General features: G+C 37.2%; 1 long non-coding RNA gene across 1 annotated transcript in view; it reads right to left on the bottom strand.

Annotated features, from left to right (window-relative positions):
• LOC147835517 (uncharacterized) overlaps window positions 1–4,568 on the bottom strand; it is a 5,330-nt gene extending 762 nt beyond the window's left edge. The window contains exons 1-2 of the long non-coding RNA XR_015497734.1: window positions 1,811–4,568; window positions 1–1,564 (exon numbers count right to left, since the gene is read on the bottom strand). The exon at window positions 1–1,564 is cut by the window's left edge and continues 762 nt beyond it. This is a non-coding gene — a long non-coding RNA (uncharacterized LOC147835517). The remainder of the gene's footprint in view (window positions 1,565–1,810) is intronic.
• Window positions 4,569–6,978: the final 2,410 nt, after the last annotated feature.

Here is a 6,978-nt window from a genome sequence, read left to right as displayed (position 1 = left end):
GGATAACTTGCATAATTTTTTTAAGTGACTAATTTTAATATCTGCAACTGGATTTTTAAAAAATGTTTTTGAAGTTCGGAATAATAGTAGATAAAAATGGGAGAATAATGATAATTGATAGGTTTCTTGTGAAATAATGTTTTTGGAGGTAAGGGTATTTTTTGTGTGGTTGATCATGATATATTGAAGTGAAACCGAAACTATTGGTTAACACGGTGATAATTGATATGCTGTTTTGTTTTTTTTGTGAAATGTTTTTGTGGATAAAGGTATTTTTCGAGAGGTTGATAATGATGTACTTTAATGAAAAAGAGAATGTTGTTAAACTTGATATTTGATGTGCTGTTTTCTTATGTAATAATGTTTTTGAAGGTAAAGGTATTTTTCTAGTAATTGATCATGATATATTGTTATGAATAGGAGAGTACTGATAAACTTAATGTTTGATGTGCTGTTTTCTTGAGAGATGATGTTTTTGGAAGGTAAAGGTATTTTTCGAGTAATTGATTATGATACATTGTAATGAAAACTGTTAAAAATATGATGATAATTGATATGCTGTTTTCTTATGTAGTAATGTTTTTTGAAGGTAAAGGTATATTTTTGTATGTTTCGCTAATTGTTTTTAAAGAGGAGGGTAAATATCTCTTGTATAATTGGTTATGTGGGTGGAGGTGAAGGTAAGATTTGTGTTTTTTAATCTTTAAATAATTGTCAAACGTAAAAAACTTTTTAAATGTTAGCTGATGGATTTTTATTGTATTGATGTACACCTGATTAATGATAATAGTTGATGCACTTTATCTCTGTAGAGTGAGGTCGGAAATGTGAAGATTGTTTATTGTTATTGCTGTGAAGATTATAAGTTATTGCGTGATTAATGGATAATGAAATGAGAGTGACGGTCTAACTAATCACACATTGTGATTGACTATGGGATAAAAGGGTGGAGTTAAAGAATTGTGTCACACACTGAGGAAGGCTTTGTGCCGAAACGTCTGTCTTTTAATCACCCGTAAAATGTAGGAAAAATAAAAAATAAAGACAGTACGAAGCAACTGAGTGCGAATCATTACATTTTTTTAATAATATCTGCATTTACAATGCACACGACAAAGAAGCAATGACCCGGGGAAAAAAAGTGGCCGCTGACCCACAACTGTGAGAACAAAAGAGCATCCTTAAGCACTGCTATTTCTCTATTTCTATTTGGATGTAGTATCCGTGATGTCACCCATAGGTTTCTGAGGAGCGCAAATGAAGCTACTAGTTAGCGTGGCCTACTGTTGCCATTTTTAGACTCGTCATCGCGCAACCGGGGGTTACCAAAAAAGAGGCAGAGCATGAGTGGAGCTACAGATACCTGCTAGCCTTTTGCTTAGACTGGCTTTTTTGGGGGAGAAACGCTTAATACGCTTAAACGCTTAAAATGACCACATGCGCTTGGCTGTATACTACATCAATAAAGTGTTTAGTCTTTTAAAAAACACTGTTGTGATACATTGAGCCACTAAACATTGTTCTTACGACAGTTTACAATAAGGTTCATTAGCTAATGCATTTACTAACATGAACTTATCATGAACAACAATTGTTTAGCATTTATTAATCATAATTGAACATTTACTAAAGCATTATTAGCATTCAAGTCCGTGCTTGTTAACATTAGTTAATGTACCATGAGTTAACATGAACTAATAATGAACAACTATATTTTCATTAACCAATGTTTAATAACATGAATAAATACTGTAGTTAATGTATTATTCATTGTTTGTTCATGTTAGTAAATGCATTACTTAACAATAACTAATGAACCTTATTTTAAAGTGTGACCTTACGAGTTGTTTCTACAGGAGGAAAACTTGAATTACTTCCAAATACTACAAAAATAGTGTCTATGTTAGTAAATGCAAGGCTATTTAGGAAATCCAGGCATAAAACTGACTCAACATTTCAGATGACTGTTCCAGAGCCTGCAGCTAATCAATCTCTTAGATTCTTAAGCGCATTACAGTTCTAAAGAAAATGATAAATTATCCCAAATAAAACAAATATATTTATAGAGATGGTATATAAGTATATACAGTGCATCCAGAAAGTCTTCATAGTGCTTCACTTTTTCCACATTTGTTTATGTTACAGCCTTATTCCAAATGTTTACCCATTCTTCTTTGCAGTATCTCTCAAGCTCTATTAGGGTGATGGGAAGTGACGATGTACAGCCATTTTCAGATCTCTCCGGAGATGTTTAATAGGATTTAGTTCTGGGCTCTGGCTGGGCCATTAAGTACATTCACTGAGTTGTTGTGAAGCCACTCCATTAATATTTTGGCGGTGTGCTTTGGGTCATTGTCCTGCTGGAAGATGAACCGTCGCCCCAGTCTGAGGTCAAGAGCACTCTGAAGCAGGTTTTTATTCAGGATTTCTCTGTACATTCATCTTTCCCTCTATCCTGACTAGTCTTCCAGTTCCTGCTGCTGAAAACATCCCCATAGCAGGATGCTGCCACCACCATGCTTCACTGTAGGGATGGTATTATCCTGGCTTATGAGCGGTTCCTGGTTTTCTCTAAACGTAACGCCTGGCATTCACTCTAAAGAGTTCAATTTTAGTCTCATCAGACCAGAGAGTTTTGTTTCTTATGGTCTGAGAGTCCTGAAGATGTCTTTTGGCAAATTCTAGGCGGGGAGCGTCTTCCATCTGGCCACTCTACCATACTAGCCTGATTGGTGGATTGCTGCACAGATGGTTGTCCTTCTGTAAGGTTCTCCTCTCTCTACAGAAGAACGCTGGAGCTCAGAGAGAGTGACCATCAGGTTATTGATCACCTCCCTGACTAGAGCCCTTCTCCACTGATCATTTAGCTTAGATGACCAGCTCTAGGAGTCCTTGTGGTTACAAACATCTTCCACTTACTAATGATGGAGGCCGCTGTGCTCATTAGAATTTTCAGAGCAGCAAAAATTGTTCTGTGACATTCCCCAGCCTTGTGCCTCAAGACAATCCTGTCTCAGAGGTCTACAGACAATTCCTTTGTCTTCATGCTTGTTTTGTGCTTTGACATGCACTGTCAAGCACAAGACAGGTATGCGTTTTCAAATCATGTCCAATCTACTGAATTTACCACAGGTAAATTGGTTGTAGTTTTCTGTACACTTTTAATACTCCTGTTTCAATTTTTCTTTTTCCCTTTTATTATTATAATTATTATTTTTCTTCTCTTTTGTAAAAAACTAAACAAAAACAAAGATAATGATATGTGACTATTTGTACTGATATAGTGTTTGTTATTTCACAATAAAAAAATTGACATAGAAGAGTGATCAGTGGAAACAGATTGTACCTGAGCTCAATTTAGAGCCTATCGGCAAAGGCTGTGAATACATCTGTACATGTGATTTTTCTGCTTTTTTATTTGTAATAAATTGGCAACAATTTCAAAAAATCTTTTTTCACATTGTCATTATGGGGTATTGTGTGTAGAATTTTGAGGAAATAAATGAATTTATTCCATTATGGAATAAGGCTGTAACATAAACAAATGTGGAAAAATTGAAGCTCTGAATATTTTCCGGATGCACTGTAATTTTACTCACCTGGAAAATGGAGGACACTTGAATGGATTGTGAACACAATTAAGTGCACACAGCATGTCATATTGTAAGAAATAACCTTAAAAGGCAATTCACTGTATTGTGAATAGCAAGGGGCCAAATACTGATCCTTGAGGTACTCCATATTTGGTCTGCCACTGGTTCTTGGTTGGGCGTTCGTTGCAACTGAAGTTACACTGCAGGAAAGATGTGATCACAAATGTCATTAGGTGGCTGTCAGAGAACATCAAACCAACAATCAAAGACCACGATTACTGGAAACGTTTAGGATTTCCCAAATTCATATCAGGCGTCAAATCATGGCTAAAATGTGTGCATAAATGCATTAACTGATGAAGTGTTAATTTAAAGTATAAACATGCTGTAATAAAATGATGGTATTTTGAGATTCACATTCAACCAAATTCAACCAAAGCATATAAAAAAACTTAAATAAGAAAAAAATAATAATACTGAATTAAAATGAGAGAACATGTATAAAACATAATAATACAAAAACTCACTTGGGAAACTTTCCTCCCGATTTTGAACGGTAATACAGATGTCTCAGCATAATGTCTTAAAGATTAAGACGATTATTTACTATGAACAGCAACTACTCTAATTATTTCATTTATACTCTATTTCCACCTAGGGATACTCATTCTGAGGCCTCTAGAGATTATGCAGTGCCATTTATGCGATAAAAGACTTGTGATGAAATGCTAAGGTATCCACAATCTTGGACCAGGCTGTATCTAGAGCAGATGCTGTGGCGTTCTTCGCATTGATCCCGTGGGCCAGACTGTACATCCGCCTGTGACCTACTCACACCTGCAGCTACTCAATGATGTATGTCCAGCGTTCTCCAGCCTTCGCTGCCTAGTTTGGCTCGAGGAGAAAGGGCCGTGCCCAACTAAGCTTTGTTTCATTTAATGAAAAATTTATTTTTTACTTTACTTTTGTCAATTGGTGAAGTTTGTTCCTATAGGCACTGTTGCCACTGGCCTGCTTGGTTTGATGAATTTGCTCTTTAGTGTTTGGACTTTCAGCAGTGAAATTTCAACCACACTGAACTGAACTTCAGCTCTGAAAACTGGACTGATGCAGTTTTCTTTTACTAGAACTTCCATGTTAAGCTGCTTTGACACAATCTACATTGTAAAAGCGCTATAGAAATAAACATGAATAGAATTGAATATTTTTATATTGAATAAGTTATAAAGAGTGATTTCATCGCCACAGATATCATTCAAAGCAAGGACCAGGAAACTTTATATTAATTTTTGACTGCTGTAACTCTAATTATGCTAAATTATAGCTGTTTGATCACTGTTTTTCACAAAATAAAGGCTTTATGTTGGAAATCTTATTCTTTAAAATGCGTTTCTATTAGTAAAACTAAAATAAAATTCAGAACACAAACATTTCATTATTATCCAGTTCTGATCTCCACCCAGGCCTGTAACCAGGATCGTGAACGAGGTGGTTCTTTTTCAGAGTATACAGTATATAGGAATTAGAGAGTGAAATTTAATACCTTTTTAAGACCTTTTTTAAGACTCTTTCCAAAATTTTAAGCCATTTTAACCACTTTAGGCTTCAAACGGAAACACTGGCAAGATTTAAACTTGCAGTATATTTACTAAACATTAATGTTGAAACTAATCCAAAACTAAAATATTATTTGAGGTTTGTGCATTTTTGGAAAGTTCTATAAATAAAGTTGAAAAAAATAAATAAAACTCACGGCCTGAGCAGCAGGAGATCTGTGTGTTACTGCATCCACCAGAGCGAACGGAGGTGGCGTTTCCACAGCGTCTGACCGCTGGTTTCCATCTGTGTGTCGTCCTGCTCATGTGTGACTCTGGCGGTGGCGTGAAGCTTATGAAGTGCCTCCTCGATCTCCACCATGATGGCCTTGTGATCGTTCTGTAAACCTTAAATAATTACCACAATCACACAGCATTACATTACTACTACTATTACTATTTTTTGCTGGATTAGCTTGTCGGATGGTCATCGTATCAAAACTTTTTCATGCACCAAAGCATTTCCTAAAGATTTAGAATAAAGAAATATGAAAATATTTATTATTTATTTTTAAAACACAAAAACAAGAATCTGGTAAAGTTTTAAATGTACAGTATTAGGCAAATAACAAACTGGCCAGCACATTCAACCATCCTCAGAATTTGGGATGCCGAACTTCAGAACGGGAAGTCACAGCGTGCCAATTTCGGTGTCCCCCAAAAAACACAGGATTTCGAATGATCTGAAAGCATTTTTGGATAGGTTATCTTCACAATTTATTATGGAATAGCAGTCAAAACAGAACAAATGAGCTCATGTATGGGACAAATTCTGGACCTTTTTCAGTGTGGGGTGGGTCTTTCGAATCACCCGAACCCCCCCTGGCTACAGGCCTGCCACCATATATTACACATACCTGCCAACACTCACGTTTTTCCCGAGAGTCTCCCGTATTTCAGATTCATCTCTCGTTTTGTTATTTATCCCGGAAAACTCCTGGAATTTCATCCCCCTCCCCCAATCCTGAGGTGTTTGGTACAATCTATAACACCCCCCGATCACTGACTATTCTGATGGCAGCTGGTGCCCAGTGGGTAGGACAGACCAGGCACCCCTGGTATGATATTACACCTTGTAAGTAAGTAATGTTTATTTATATAGCACATTTATTGTGTACGGCCATACACCCAGAGCGCTTCACAATCATGATGGGGGTCTCTCCACAACAAACACCAGTGTGCAGCATCCACTTGGATGATGTGACGACAGCCACAGAACATTGGTGCCAGTGTGCTCACCACACACCAGCTGTAGGTGGAGTGGAGAGACAGTGATAGAGCCAATTCGGTGAATGGGGATGATTGGGAGGCCATGATAAGTAAGGGCTGATGAAGAGACACTAGAGTTACACCCCTACTCTTTACAAGAAGTGTCATGGAATTTTTAATGACCACAGAGAGTTCAGGATCTCTGTTGAACATCTCATCCGTAGAAAACTTGTAGGAAAAAATAAACAAGTCGTGCACAAAGGCAAATCTTAAGAACTGTTTTTCCCCTATTTCCCTTATTCAGTCATTGTTTGTGTTTGGTTGCGTGCCGTTACCTTCAGTAAATTCTTATACGCAGCCCCCTAAAGCAGAAAACTGCTGACATGTAAAGGCCAAACATTTCACGTAATTCAAAATGACTCATTTAGAAAACTTCCTCCGTCATTCCTCATGAGGACAGTGTGTCGCCGAGGCCCGAAACACTTGCGTTGTCAGTCCATCAGCGCACTCAGTTCACTCTCTCCGCGGACTTGCTTGTCACCCAGTATCGGCGTGCGAGTGAAATCACCTTTTGTCCTTCA

Source organism: Danio rerio, chromosome 8 (genome assembly GCF_052040795.2).
Source record: "Danio rerio strain M-AB ecotype USA chromosome 8, GRCz13ab, whole genome shotgun sequence".
Taxonomy (NCBI): Eukaryota; Metazoa; Chordata; class Actinopteri; order Cypriniformes; family Danionidae; genus Danio; species Danio rerio.
This window is presented reverse-complemented; position numbering and strand designations above follow the sequence as displayed.